The sequence below is a fragment of the Ascaphus truei genome, chromosome 4 (genome assembly GCF_040206685.1).
Source record: "Ascaphus truei isolate aAscTru1 chromosome 4, aAscTru1.hap1, whole genome shotgun sequence".
Taxonomy (NCBI): domain Eukaryota; kingdom Metazoa; phylum Chordata; class Amphibia; order Anura; family Ascaphidae; genus Ascaphus; species Ascaphus truei.
The window spans coordinates 68,019,826-68,036,139 of NC_134486.1; the positions used below are offsets into that span (position 1 = coordinate 68,019,826).

Sequence of the window (16,314 nt, forward strand, 5' to 3'; positions counted from 1 at the left end):
GAGCACTATGACTCTCTGTATGCGCATTTAGTAGGTAAGTCAATCTTTGCATTGATTGTTCAAAGACATTTTTTCCTATCTCATGTGACGTGTTAATATCAACCTATTAATCTCTAATATCTATCAATTAAAGTTAATTGTTACACACATAATCCTTCATGCTTTATAACGACCATAACTATCAATCAAAAAAGTTTGCCAATGTTCATAGAATATTCATGCAAGCTTCCTTAGATTTGTATGTTTCCACGTAAATGCTCATGTGGTACACATATTCAACCTAAACCAGCATGTTATGTATCTCTTTGAACAGGTAGCAGTTTTGTAAAATGTTCATCTTTCTATTAATTAGTAAGGTCATATATTTTGTATGTCTTTCAAGGACGGACAAGTTCAGCCTCAAGAAAAGAAATGTGGGAGCAAATAACATTGTCTGTGTCTGCGTGTGGGAATCATGTCAGGGACCGCACGAATTGTCGGAAGAGATTTGATGATATCAGGGCGAATTTTAAAAAAAAAATCCAAGCACAACGGATGCATTCTTCTGCCACTGGAGGTGGGCCGCCAACACAATCTCTAATCTTAACTCCATTGGAGGATCTAATGCATGAAAAATTTCTTCCTGTCGTCGTGGTGGGTTTGGCAGAGGACAGAGATATCGGAATTTATTCATCTCAATTTCCAGCAGGTGACAAATGTTACTTTACTACGCGTGTCGTATGTTACAGTTGTTATCTATCTTACCGCTGAAACGTATTGTTTGTTCCAAATATACTGTCGCGGCCGAGTTTATTCTAACATTTACCCGGTCTCGGCCGCGATAGATACCGGGCGCATGCCGAGGTGTCCCGTGCGTGCGCCGAAGCCTCGGAGGATTGGTCCTCCGATCGGGGCTTCCCCCTCCCCTCTCCATGTCCGCCGGGTCCCCCAGAGCCCCCCACCGCTATCCCCCACATCGCGGGACACCAGGGCTCCCTTCGGGGAGCCCTGGGCACGCACGCCGTGCGCGCACGCTCCCGATGAAGCATGACCGTGCATCGGTGACGCGCGGCACGCCGAGGGGATTCAACATGAAAGTCAGGAAATCTCGCGGCTTGCGGCTCTAGCCGTATTCGAATAAAGTGTGCCGCCTCTGTAAGCTTACCTAGATATATATCTGTATATTTGTCTCTCTCTATATATATATATATCTAAATCTCTCTCTCAATGTATATCGATATATATATCTATATATATATAGTTGTCAAAATATATATAATATCTATGTGTGTTTGGAAACATGTATTGGTTCAGCTATCATGGCTTACATCATTAGGAGTCAACATACACCACTTGACCTGCATGAAGGGATTATGTGTAATGATCTTCCAAATAACACACACTGCAACCTTCTACTTTATAAAGCATTCAACATCTTTCCCTTATAGTTGAAAGCTGAATGTATGTTCGTATATTTTTACAAACAATGGCTTAACATGCATAACCACAAACCACACCCGCAGTCATCCTTTGTCACAGTAATGTTTAACATCACTGTGTTCTTCGTTATACTGTGTCTGTGCACACAAAATCATAATTCACTATTTCATGTATGTGTTGATCCATATAAACATATAATATATATATATATATATATATATATATATATATATATATATTTGTGATCATCTATGTTACACCTGTAAACAGGCCCTTACTGCGTAATAAAGTCTTGCATGGAATATTGTCAATTGAAAGGCAAACATGAATAATTTTCACAAACACATTCCGTTATGTATTATGAAAGCTCTTTTTTCTCTTCATGTAGTCTAATGTGAGCATAAATAGGAACATGTACCATATGGTATTTAATTGTGTTCATATGTAGCTCACTTCATATTTGTATTTCGCTCATGTGTGTGAAACCAGCTGCAATTAATATGTAATCACAGCATAGAGGTGAACAGAGGGGGTGGTGTCGGGCAGAGAGCCAGCTCACAGGGTCATGGTAGGGTCAAGTTTTGGGGGAGGGCTTACAGTTGTTAGAAGCTGACAAGGTGAACAGAAGTTCATCACATTCATTTGAAATGGTAATTGTCTTACTACTTTCAAACACCATTCCACGATATATTAAAACGTACGTTACTCATTCTTTCATCTGTGAGCGACACACTGCATGTGTTGCTGTGTGTCAGACACATTGAGCGCTACACCTGCTTCTCTTAAATGTTCTGACAGATCTCTAAAAACATTCATACACATTTCCACAATTAGGTGCTGAATTATAAGCAGAGTCAACTTTGCTTTCATGGCAGTGATGTACATTATTGTAGCTATATTAATACCCAACATATGCAGTGTATGTACAACAGACCAGTTAATTTTATAACGCATTCCTTTATACATATCTGCATTAACATTGTATGTATGTTGTATGGTGTTTAAAAGAAATTGGACGATTAGTTTCACATGTACATTTGTGTTAAGATAGATAATATACAGATTGCCCTAACCAGAGAATTGTGATTTCGTAACGGGATGCTGATATTTAGCCATAAGTACTCCAACTACAGACTCTTAATGTTAATTATGTACACATGACAATGAAATTCTGATGTTATTCTTCTATATAGTTGGTCCGGCAGCTCCTGTGTCACCTGTGGCACGTCACACAGAACACGTCTCGTCACCTGTCTCATCAATGTCATCATCAAGAATGGAAGGAGAGTGTATGAGGTGCAGGCCATATAATGTGTACATTGGAAGCATTTCATTTGCCATGCCAAATAAATGCCTTTCACATGTATTGAACTTCAGATCAGTTATTGACACAGGAGATGTAGTGTTTCATGACACAACATGTATTGTGTATGTTTTCAAGTATCAGCTTGGAGTTGTGATGTTACAACAAACTTTTATTCATTCTTCTTTCACACTGAGTCGAAACGTCATTGCTGCTTCAGGCATCATCTTTTAATTCGACACAAATAATACATTATGGAAACATGTTATGTGTACCACTATGAGAACAACTATCATTATAGGCTAAAAAAAATGTGAAACTTTCATGTCAGTTCATAATGTCTTTATTTATTTGTAGAACCAGATGTTGCCGCTCAAGGACAAATTCACTCAAGTGACCATGAAGATGTTGACACTCCTGGATTAACACAGCATTCAAGTCCTCCTGCTCGTGACTCCTTCTTAGCTATTGCAGCTTCTGAAGAACGAATCTTGGGTGAAGAAAATTGTCGCCATTCAGAAATGATGTCAATGCATGAAAGGATGATGTCACTGCATGAAAGGATGCATGACAGGTCAATATCAGAAATGTCACACATAAAAAATGTCATCATCCAAGTTCCTAAAGAAATCCAAAATCTAAACAGGACATTACAAGCACTACTTCAGAATGTAAGCCAAGCCAATCAGTTTAGGAGTACAGCAAGAGAACAACATTTCCACTTTAACCCATCAGAAGATGGATCTTTACATGCTGCTAATTTTTCTCCAGAGTCATCACTTCTTCATTCCCCACTTCAGGATGATACCGGTACAGTATGTGCAGGTCCCTGTCAACATCCAACCGCTTACATCATCTGTTCAAAATATTGAACCAACACCTACAAATGAGACACGCAAAAGAAAGTTTGGTCAACAATTACTAATCACCAGCTTTTGGAAGAAGACTAAAACACAAACACAAGAAAGTGCTCCACCACCACTGTTGCAATGTATCTCAAGTGTTTCACAACTGCCACAGCCCACACCCAGTGCCCCTGAAGTGCCACAGCGCACACTCAGTGCCCCTGAAGTGCCACAGCCCACACTCAGTGCCCCTGAAGTGCCACAGCCCACACCCAGTGCCCCTGAAGTGCCACAGCCCACACTCAGTGCCCCTGAAGTGCCACAGCCCACGCCCAGTGCCCCTGAAGTGCCACAGCCCACACCCAGTGCCCCTGAAGTGCCACAGCCCACACCCAGTGCCCCTGAAGTGCCACAGGCCAGTACAAGTGCTACAGTTAAGGCGAGAGTACTTGGCACAGGGAAAAGGCGAACACAACAGCCAACAAGCAGACCTGTGACTCGCTCTCAAAAGGATAAACAAAAATAAATAAGCACATTCACTAAATTATTTTGTGTAGTGGTGTTGTTTACTGCAGACTTTTTCATGCATAGTGTATGTATGATCATGTACAGATGCTTGCAAACATTCAAGTATGTCCTTGTACACATGAATGTTTATAAATGCTCATTCACTGAATGAGTGAAGGCATATTTTATAACATATGATTATCTATTAATCATCAGTTGATTAATGTTAATCCATTATGACACACTTTGCATGTAAATGGAAGATGACATTCACTTAGCTCTTGTTCAGTATTAGATGTTTCAGGTGTATTATTGTAATTTAGATTGTCATTTCATGCTAATATTATTTACATACAAATTAATGTAATTACCCATATAACAGCCTACATTTTAATGTAATGTTTTCTTGTGTCTTCACTCTGTAAGACATTACTTACCTTAATCTTCATTCATAGTTCATCATGTTGGCATGTGATCATGTATGATTTGTGGTTACAATAACAGATCTGTAAGTGTGTATGAATATATCTGTAGTCTATCTCTGTATCTCTATCTATATATGTATACACACACACATTGTCTATCGTTGTGTGTGTGTGTGTGTGTGTGTGTGTGTGTGTATATTTACTGATATATAGAGATATATATATATATCTGCCAGTGTTATCTGCAAACAGGCCTTGTGTTAATGATATACAAATGTTAGCACACTTGCTACAATTATTGTATCAGTATGAGTGAGCCCCTAATTCAGTCAGCTCTATTGAACTTTGAATATGATTACAACAAGGCCTGCTTACACCCATCAATGCCTTTAATTTTGCACTGTATATATAATATATATATAATCAGAAACAATATTACAGGCCTTAATGGCTGCAAAGTGGCCTTGTTTGCTGTTAAATACAACTTCTACACAGCTGACTCAATTAGGCCCTCAAGCATACTGACCCAGTAATGTTATAAACTTTAATGAACTTGAATATAATTACAACAAGGCCTGTTTGCACACATCAAGGCCTTGAATTTAGCAGTATATATATATATATATGACCCTGAGGAAGGTTCCGTTTGTAGGAACCGAAATGTTGGTTTTTGTGTTTTAATACACTTTTGCATTTCTACCCGTGTGTGCTGTCTCTCCTTACTGGATCATCATCTGCTGCCGAACTGAGACCGGGGGAGAGGGGAAATTGGAGATGTGAAGGGGGGAAAATCACAGCTGTGGATGGGGGGGGGGGAATGGAGCTCTGAAAGGGGGGGGGAAATCAGACATGTGAACGTGGGGGGGGGGACGCAGCTGTGAAGGGGGGGGAGCGGAAAGCGAGGGGGAGCGGGACAATTAAATCCCGGGCAAAGCCGGGTATATCAGCTAGTATATAATATATATAGTGAAGGGGTTGGGGCACACAGATAGTATAGACCAGACTACTGGAGAGGGGGCTGCTATCAAAGTACCTATGAAGGTACTGTACAAAAATAACAGAGGGATAGGTGCACCAAAAGAAATATACAAAAATGTATTTTATTGACCAAACATTTCAGCTACTCTCTGGAGCCCTGATAAAGAAACATAGGCCAATAAAATACAATGTTGTATATTTTTTTTAGTGTGCCTATAGTTTAGAGAGAGATTATATATATATATATATACAGTGGTCGACAAATCACCAAAAATCTACTCGCCACCTAGTACCACACGTGTGCTGCTTGGGCCAATAGGAGCTCGCCACGATGTTAAATCCACTCGCCCGGGACGTGCCAATGTATAGGTTTGTTGAACATTGTATATATATATATATATATATATAGGTTATGGTGGTTAAAAAAAGTGATTAAAACCCTCCACAGTAAAGCATAAAGCAACTGTAAATATTCCTGTATATTCATTTGCATGTCTTAGACAGGTCTGCAACCTTGTCTTTCACCATTATCACCCAGCAAACAGCACTTCCACTGCAGCAAGGGATTCTGGGAAATGACATGCAAATGAGCACACAGTGCCACTTTTTATCTCATGCTCACATTAAAAGCTGTGTTTAAAGCAGCATGCATTGACTAAGGGTTGCTCATGTAATGTGAGCATGAGATAAAAAGTGGCACTGTGTGCTCATTTGCATGTCATTTCCCAGAATCCCTTGCTGCAGTGGAAGTGCTGTTTGCTGGGTGATAATGGTGAAAGACAGGGTTGCAGACCTGTCTAAGACATGCAAATGAATATACAGGAATATTTACAGTTGCTTTATGCTTTACTGTGGAGGGTTTTAGTCACTTTTTTTACCCACCATAACCTTAATAGTCGTGGTGATTACCTACTCTTATCTCATTTGAGCAAATGTCAGTAAGCCAACCTCACACTGATGAGACCCATCAAGGTTGAAACATGTCTGTGAGTGGGTTAACTGACTTTGCATCTCCCAAGTCCTTGCTTAAAAGCTGTGTTTAAAGCAGCATGCATTGACTAAGGGTTGCTCATGTAATGTGAGCATGAGATAAAAAGTGGCACTGTGTGCTCATTTGCATGTCATTTCCCAGAATCCCTTGCTGCAGTGGAAGTCCTGTTTGCTGGGTGATAATGGTGAAAGACAGTGTTGCAGACCTGTCTAAGACATGCAAATGAATATACAGGAATATTTACAGTTGCTATATATATATATATATATATATATATATATATATATATATATATATATATATATATATATATATAAATGTAAATACAACTGTATGCTCATCTGCATGACTTAGGCAGGTCTGCAACCTATATATATATAGTGATGCCCACACCACGTTGCAGTCTCTTTTGTCCCAAGTTAAGGCCGGAAACACTGTATTTTCTAAGCAGGGGTTTATTTACAGGGATTAAATCAAACAACAGGCCCACCGTCCCTTTAAGAAAAAAACAAATAATGAAATCAAATCTTATTTCCATTAGGGAAAGCTAACTATACTGTAGCTTTCACCCTCACTAACTGCTTAGCCAGCTAAGCTGGTTCCCAAGCCAAACCGTGCCCTGGCATAGGCAATAAAGTACCAGCACAGTCTTTGCATACAATAGAAAGGGTTTTGCTGATCTTGTTCCTTGTGGCGAAGATGTCCCTGCTTCAGCACGGCTCTCTCAGCAGTGTCTCTCACTCTCTACCAGCTTATTTAACCAGCTTACGTTAGCTGGGGAGCACCTCTGTCCCCCCCCTCTTCTCTGGGGAAAAACAGTCTTCCTGAGCATGGCAGCTTCCAGTTTTTTAAAGCACTTCCTGACTATTCAGACCATGCTGATTAGCTTCATTAGGTAACAGCTGAACAGCCATTCCAAGAAGGATTAACTCTCTGTGGTGCAAAAGTCCTATAGCTTCCCTATTCAGCCCCTAGAGCAGCGTTTCCCAAATGGTGGGTCACGACCCGGCACCGGGCCACGGCACCAAAATTGCCGGGTCGCAGCGAGGCTGGCCGCGCGGTGTCTCCCATCCCCCGGCACCAAAATTGCCGGGTCGCAGCGAGGCTGGCCGCGCGGTGACTCCCGCCCCCCCCCCCCCCCGCCCAAGTTAAAAAAATGGCAGCGATTCCCCCCGCGGTCCCGCGCGCATGCGCAGGGCAAGCAGGGCCCACTTCCTTCCTCCCCCCCGCTCCCAACGTGGGACAGAGGGGGAAGTACAAGCTCCTACTGCTGCCTGCTTCCCCCCGCGGCCAGCTTCCCGAGCTCACCTCCCATGGCACCCCCTCCGAGCCCATCTCCCGTGCCCCCAAGCCCACCTCCCATCCCGGGCAGCAGGGTATATCGGGGGCAGCAGGGGAAAGCGTCCGGCGGCAAGGTAAGTCTCCCCACCCAGTCACTGTCACCCAGTGACTGTCTCCCACCCAGTCACTGTCTCCCACCCAAGTGTCCCTGGCCCCCTCCTAACAACCCAAATGTCTCTGGCCCCCTCCTAACACCCACCCACCCAAGTGTCCCTGGCCCCCTCCTAACAAGTGTCCCTTGGCCCCCTCCTAACAAAGTGTCCCTGGCCCCCTCCTAACACCCACCCAAGTGTCCCTGGCCCCCTCCTAACAAGTGTGTCCCTGGCCCCCTCCTAACAAAAGTGTCCCTGGCCCCCTCCTAAGAAAGTGCCCCTGGCCCCCTCCTAACACCCACCCACCCAAGTGTTCCTGGCCCCCTCCTAAAACCCACCCACCCAAGTGTGTGTGTGTGTGTGTGTGTGTGTGTGTGTGTGTGTGTGTGTGTGTGTGTGTGTGTGTGTGTGTGTGTGTGTGTGTGTGTGTGTGTGTGTGTGTGTGTGTGTGTGTGTGTCTGTGTGTGTATCAGTGTCTGTGTGTGTGTGTATCAGTGTCTGTGTGTATCAGTGTCTGTGTGTGTGTGTGTGTGTGTGTGTGTGTGTGTGTGTGTGTGTGTGTGTGTGTGTGTGTGTGTGTGTGTGTGTGTGTGTGTGTGTGTGTGTGTGTGTGTGTGTGTGTGTGTGTGTGTGTATCAGTGTCTGTGTGTGTGTATCAGTGTCTGTGTGTGTGTGTGTGTATCAGTGTCTGTGTATCAGTGTGTGTGTGTGTGTGTGTGTGTGTGTGTGTGTGTGTGTGTGTGTGTGTGTGTGTGTGTGTGTGTGTGTGTGTGTGTGTGTGTGTGTGTGTGTGTGTGTGTGTGTGTGTGTGTAGCAGTGTCTGTGTGTGTGTCTGTGTGTAGCAGTGTGTGTGTGTGTGTAGCAGTGTCTCTGCGGTGGCTGCGTGTGTGTCAGTGGCTGCGTGTGTGTATCAGTGCGTGTCTGTCAGTGGCTGTGTGTGTGTGTGTGTGTGTGTGTGTGTGTGTGTGTGTGTGTGTGTGTGTGTGTATCAGTGGCTGTGTGTGTGTCTGTGCAGTCCCTATAGGCCAGTATAGGCGATAACATTTTTAGTGGGTCACGAAGGAGAAGTTCAAAAATAACCGGGTCACGGAAAAAAAAGTTTGGGAAACCCTGCCCTAGAGGATAGTGATGGCACCACAATATATATAAATATATATATACACACATCCATATACATACATACTGTACATATTGTACACACTGTTTTCAGAAAAAATCTTCCCCTTTTATTTTTCCGTAACCACTATAGATGACCGACCGCTCAACCTATTAGAACAGCTAATCAATATACCACCGGTGCATAGGGACACAGGGAACCTGGAACGCATAAAGTGTAACTTAGAAATGACACTAGATCCCTATCACAACTGCACTCAAGGTGTATAGTAATTCATATCTTCAGGCTTGATAAGTCATAGAATCGCAAAATTCTTAATGTAGCAACTTTAAATATAGTGGTGCTAAATAAGCAGTTTTACAGGATTTGCCAACTGACAAGAGTACTAAAACATCTATAACTTGCTATGAAAATAATAAAAGGGAAAAAGGTGCAACATTTGTGTGGCTGCCCATTTGATACATACGAATACAGCCTTATGAACTGACTGAATGCATCAAACCACTATTTCAGCTTCCGTGTGGATACCACTGATTATTTAATCAGTGACAATATCCAGAGACATCTATTGGCATCATACTTACCTGAGTTCAGGTTATCCAACAGTGTCCTGTATTGTGTCGCCTATCCTGGGGCTTTTTATGATTCACTGTACAGTATATATCAATATCACATGCGTCGTTGTTTAATAGCATCATTAATAAAATGTTATTATTTTCATAGCAAGTTATAGATGTTTTAGTACTCTTGTCAGTTGGCAAATCCTGTAAAACTGCTTATTTAGCACCACTATATTTAAAGTTGCTACATTAAGAATATTGGGATTCTATGACTTATCAAGTCTGAAGATATGAATTACTATACACCTTGAGTGCAGTTGTGATAGGGATCTAGTGTCATTTCTAAGTTACACTTTATGGGTTCCAGGTTGCCTTTTATTTTTCATCATATTTTACAGAAAAATCACTCAATTTTCATGAACATTTTAGCAATTATATGTCTGTCACCACAGATTATTACATTTAAGAATCATTTAATAATCTAATAAATATTCTTTGGAATTTTGCTTCTTATATAATGTTAATCTACATAGCAGACCTACAATTCTGCACATGTTAATGGGGATTGAGCGAGAAATATAGAAGATATGATGAAAAATGAAAGGGGTCAGATTTATCCTGAACATGGTGTATATTGGTTGTACTGCCTGTTACCATGACACTTCACTTAATGGCTTTATATCCTGTAAATGAGTTAGTGTTTCATGAAAAAGCAAAGGCTATTTGTGTGTGGGCTGATCTTTTATGACATATTATGCCTATGTTTTATAGTTAACAACCATTTTATCATAACCCTACTTTAGCACTGTGACTGAATTTTGGCTGTTTATGGCATCCTGTGACTTACAAGATTCACTGTCCATTAGAGTGGTTCTAAATTCAAATGATATAAATATTGCTAGCACTTATTTTGCAAGGACTCTAAAGTACAAATAGAAGAAATACATCATTCATGTTTATGCTTTTCAACATAGAATTTGAGCTCAAGCTACTTTTAAAAATGTTTACTTTTTTTAAAGACTACCAATATAATTTAATTTAAATTTAACATTTTCATTCTTGCCCCCAATGGAGGTTAGTCATTAAACTTCTATAGTACTTTTTGGGAAACCATTGCACGGAAAGACCCATTGATTTGGTCATAGTCCCAGTGTAATAAATAACCCCTTGTGTCTGAAATTTGTCTTAGACATAGGAGCCCATTCATGAAAGTTGGTGTTTTTCCATGTCCAAGACCACCTGAAAACAAATTGCAATCTGATGCAATAAAAATCATTAAGAATATTCTATGCAGACAAATTGTGTCAAAAGAGATCTCATTTGTTTATGGAAATAACATGGTAGGGTAGATGGAAGTGCCTGGCCACAGTGATTGGTAGGAGCAACTGTGTGTGTGGGACAGTAGCCTTGAGTCTAGGTGTATACTGAGTATCATGTACGGCAGCCCGGTGAGCACGTGACCTGCACACGGGACAAGGGTTAATAACATCTCTCCCTAAATCCGTCCCAATATACCAACTGTCACGAACAGCACATAAGTGGGCACGTGACTTAGATATGCAACCAGGGTTAATACACACAGCTACTCTAGCCAATTCACCATTCTCCTTCGCAAAGGTACCTCCAGTGAGTTAATATTAACCCCTTACTCAATTGCAATCATATCTATATACTACCACCACCCTGGATAGTTATGCAAACAAAAGAGATCAAATTAATATTTGCTGGGGTCCCAGTTACCTGTCTATGAGAGAAAAAACTATGCGCTTTAATACACAAAAAGCCATTGTACCAAAATGTATCCGAAAACGTAAATACTCTCTCCAGAGTGTGCAACAATTCATTCAGAGCCCAAAGCATCACTTATTAAATGTTTTAATATACATATAAAAATACAGTGCTTTGATTACAGAAAAAAGGATTACAAGAACATACACATACAATAAATGTAGAACAGTTTCTCAAAATAAAAAGGATAAACAAACTGTAGACAGAAAATCCTATACATGACCAAATGCCATAGATTTTCCCCAGAGAGGTCACTGGTTCAGGAACATGAGATATCTTGTGTTTAGTCCAAACACAACTCTTTTGAAATCTAAGAATCTAATACATTTCCCAGACATAAATATTTTTTTCCCATTGAAAGCACATAAGCTCACCCCGTTGTAAATCAGCTGATAGATTGACAGTTTTATGACAGAGTAAAAAAAACTCTACAAAAATGACGTTTAGGTTTCTCCTCAATATCTAAACACCCTAATAACGTTCCTTAATTAATACTTGCACACACGGGAGTCACCTCAATGGGTCACCTCAATACATTCAGGCGCTCATGTCGGATGCGACAAGACTAAATATGACAATCTCAATCCAAAATTTGAGGGACAAATTAATATTTGCCCCTTATTACCTCTTAAACATACAGCATGTGATGTCAGAACGTGCCCCTCGGTGACACGATTACAGATTGTTACTCTTATTATGCAGAGGAGATGGCATCACAGGATATTCTCCTTTTTAATAAAGACCTTCAGTGGAGCTGACAATGTGGGTCACCTTTCTCTTGAATGTACCAGCAATTATTCACAAACTTTGATGCTGACAGAGTTTAGAGTTTACGTCCCCCACTAAACCCCACATGTGCCACTTTTGTGGGCTATCCCCCAATTAAGTTATGTTTGAAGCGCAGCACCCACCCATTACAAGCCTGGACCTGTCATAATGCAATATATGGTATTTTTTTTTAACTCAGACTGTAGCTCATTAACCCCTGAATCACCAAAAGGATTTAAATACCTAATATCTCCTGATATTATCATCACACTGAGTATGAGGGAGTTCCACAGGTAAAGAGAGGCAGTGAGGGGAAAAGGGTTAAGGCGAGAAAGAGCAGTAGAGGTGAAAGGAGAGGAAGGAGACAGTTATGGATAGAGCACAGTAGATGTGCAGAGGCATAACGAGAGATCAAAGCTGATATGTATGAAGGAGAAAATGAGTGCAGATCCTTGAAGGTAAGTAAGAGAACTTTGTACTTGATGGGAAGCCAGGAGAGGGATTTAAGGAGATGAGCAGAGACTGTTTTGGGAGAAAGTGAAATATTCTAGCAGCAGAATTGTGGATTGAATACAAAAATAAAGTGGTCAGGCAGGGAGGCCTGTTAATGGTATGGTACAATAATCCTGAAGGGTCTGGATAAGGGCATGTATTGGAGTTTTAGCAGTGGATTGAAAGAGCAAAGGGCAGATCTTGGAAATCTTGGAGGAAGAAGCAACAGATTTTACATGCCGAGAAGGTAAGGGAGGAGTCAAATGTCAGTCCTAAGCAACATGCTTTGATGACAGGATGGATGGTAGTGCCGTTAACAGTGATGAAAAAAGGGGATATTGGGCCATGGTTTAGGGGGAAATATTAAGAGCTCAGTCTGACATATTAAGTTAAAGGTGGCAGAATGCCATGTATGTATGTATGTATAACTTTATTTAAATAGCGCCATTAATGTACATAGTGCTTCACAGCAGTAATACACGTGACATAATCATATAAATACAAAGTAATATAAATAACACTGGGAATAAGTGCTTAAGACACAAAAGTAACATTTAGGAAAAAGAGTCCATACAGCGCAATATAATTGGTAAGTCGAAGGGATGTACAGACAGAGACAGTAGGAGGGCGTTCTGGTATGTGTGCGTTTGCAAGGGGTCAAGGTCGATGTATTAGGTCTATAGTATCAGCCACGGAGCTACGAAATGTGTTTATTTGACATAACTTTTCTCACCTCTCAGAAACATGCGATTTTGGGAGAAGGGTTATTGGAAAAGAGAGAGATTCCATTGTAACACTCTTTTTATATCCCTGCCACAGTTAATATTTTCAATGCATGTAGGGACTCAGTGAAATAATAAATATGTATTCAAGCATTATGCAAAAAATATTCAAATAAAATAGCATTTTCATGTTGACATTAAAGGTGTTGGGAGATATATGGTGGTTCTGACCACAAATTGAAGAGATTCACTTTTGAAAAGGTATTTACAGGTAGGGATAGGACGATTGTCTTTGTAAATTCATCAACATTCACTAAGAGCAAAAATTCAGAGAGAGACAATATGTGGAGAACTCCAGATTGTTATCACTATACTAATGCACTTGTGTCTCTTTCTCTCTCCTCTTCTCTAATACTTCAAATGTGTGTCCCTCGTTTCTGCCTGTGATTTTCCAAGTAAAATGAAATCTTACTACTTCTTGAATAACATATAAATACCTATTTTTTTTTGCATAGAAAACTTTAAAATTGCACAGCCACAAAAAAAATCACATCTTAGAAATGCTGTTTTTTGCATGGTTCGGACTGTTTATGCTGAGGTGTATTTGAATGCAATATTGCCTGTTTTCGCATGGAAATGCCATTTTTGCAGTTAATTGAATAGGCCCCATAGGTCATGAGTAAAATAATATTTTGCTCATATAATTTCTTCACTATTCTGCCCAGCAATGTTGAATCTGTTAGTTAACAAAGCTATGTCAAAACATAGGGGCAATAACAGGACGTATAATAACGTGTGCCTCTCATTGTTAGCTCACTTGCACCAGTGAGTGAGGCTGAAGTCATGAGAGGAGTGAGGAAAGGTCCCTGAAATGCATGTATTACAGTGGAACGTATCAGCTTCTTCTTAGGAGTGATATTTTTCACACTATACTTAGCATAAAAAAAAATTAGGATTAAATTTGTTTAAACCTCTCTGGCTAATAAATGTTGTGGATACAGACAACAAAAAACAATTGTTGATTGATTTATGGTTTTCAAAATCTTGATATACCGCCCTCGGAATCTGCTTAGATGTGTATGAGCAAATGCTAAGTGTGAGTGTGTATTCTACAACATTGTTGAAATTACCCCTTAAAACCATTGCACACAATGTATATTTTGGAAAGCCTAGAGCTCCCCCAAGTGGAACAACGTTTTAAAATGACATCTACTATATATTCATTTAAATGAGCAATCCAAGGGGGCCGTTTTTAAAAAAAAAAAAAATACATTTGTTTTACATAGGATTGAAGCAGGGTGTCTCCGGAGATGAACCCCATTAATTTCAGCTCCGGGGACCCCCTGCTTCCAGAGATACTTGTCACAGCTTCCTATTGGTCCGCAGGACGCATGCGGTTTGAAACGTGGCCATTACATGAAACCCAGCTAGCGAGCTGGAGCAGCTACCGGCACCCACTATGGAGGCAAATCCTGAAGCAGGGGGTCCCAGAGCTGAAATTAATAGGGTTCGGCTCCGGAGATCCCGCTCTTCAATCTGATGTTAAAAAAAAAAAAACACCATCTTGGTTTGCCCCTTTAAATGGAAAATATACAGAATAGAAAAATGTAACTTTAATTCTGATGCCCCGCAAAATATATCAGCACATGTATGGACCATGAGTGTATCAGATGGATATCAGCAGGTTATGGATATTACTAGCTGGGCTAACCTCTACAAGCTGGAAAGTACACAAATGGATATTTATTTTCTTTTTATAAAATCCCCAATAAATCTTGTTCTATTCCAGAATGTTTAAATTTTATTCATTTTTGTGTGCTTTTGGAATGTGTTTTAAATTCGTTTAACTTCTTGATGGTATTATTTAGGTTAACAAAATGGCAATGAAAACCATGCCTAAATTATCCCTTTAAATTGGCCATTTTCTATTTACCAGAATTATCTGTCTCATTCTCCATTAACTAAATTTGTGATGCATTCCTGCAAACTTAGAAATATAATACATAAACACATTCTCTGCAATCTCATAACCCAACACCCACCACATATGTATGTGTGTCAAAAGGAGTGCTTTTGGGTGTGCCCAAATATACTGTATACAACACAAAATTAAAAGCCCTAATGCAACATCCAAATGACAAAGTATATAGTTACATACTTATCTGTTTCTCTTCTCATAAGTATGGTTAATTTAGTTAAACTCTTTGGCCAAAGCGTTACACGCCTGCAGCCACGTCACAGCATGACTACTTTGCATGCAGGTCCTATAACACTACCTGTGACAATACTCATTTACCTCTGTAATAGAGGTTGAAATGTTTTAATAGACCATTTTTTCCACACTAGTGTTTCGTTTGCAGCAAATACACATTATTTTATTGTAAACATTCAAAGATACTTTTATTCGCTTTATGCTGGCCAGTACCCTGGTTACTAAATCTGCTTTTCATTATAAATATCATAGATTTTTCCTTAGCCAAGTGTCACTTTTTTTGATCCATTAGAATTAGTTGAAATTGTGCATAATGTGAATTACTGATAACAGCTGGATTTGTCCCCAGTGAATAAAGGAATGCAGAAAAAATGAGATCTTTTTAAGTAGCACATGTGGAAGCAAAAACATATGCTCCTAACTTCCAAAAATGTAAGCGGCTTGCAATAGTGAGTATAACTATACACTTGTATCTTCTTTTCTTTTTATGGTTCTAACAAAAACAGATGTACTTACAATAGATGGCTATTACCATTGTCCAACACTATATGGCCTAGGACGAGTTCTGAGCATCTGAATTGCGCTAAAGCTTTTCTGTTTTAACATGCAACAAACTAATTAAAAATAGCTCAGGAGTGGGGCAATATCTGTGCATATCGTGTCAAGAAAAACGACATATTTTACTAATAAGACTGGCAAATGAATGTATAGTATAATAGTGCAGAACTACCACCACGGGTGACCTAGTCAACTG

The 16,314-nt window shown here is 40.2% G+C and overlaps 1 long non-coding RNA gene across 1 annotated transcript in view; it reads right to left on the bottom strand.

Annotated features, from left to right (window-relative positions):
- Window positions 1-3,069: 3,069 nt before the first annotated feature.
- The window catches only part of LOC142492840 (uncharacterized), an 80,487-nt gene continuing 67,242 nt past the window's right edge, over window positions 3,070-16,314 (bottom strand). Inside the window, exon 3 of the long non-coding RNA XR_012800916.1 lies at window positions 3,070-3,273. This is a non-coding gene — a long non-coding RNA (uncharacterized LOC142492840). The remainder of the gene's footprint in view (window positions 3,274-16,314) is intronic.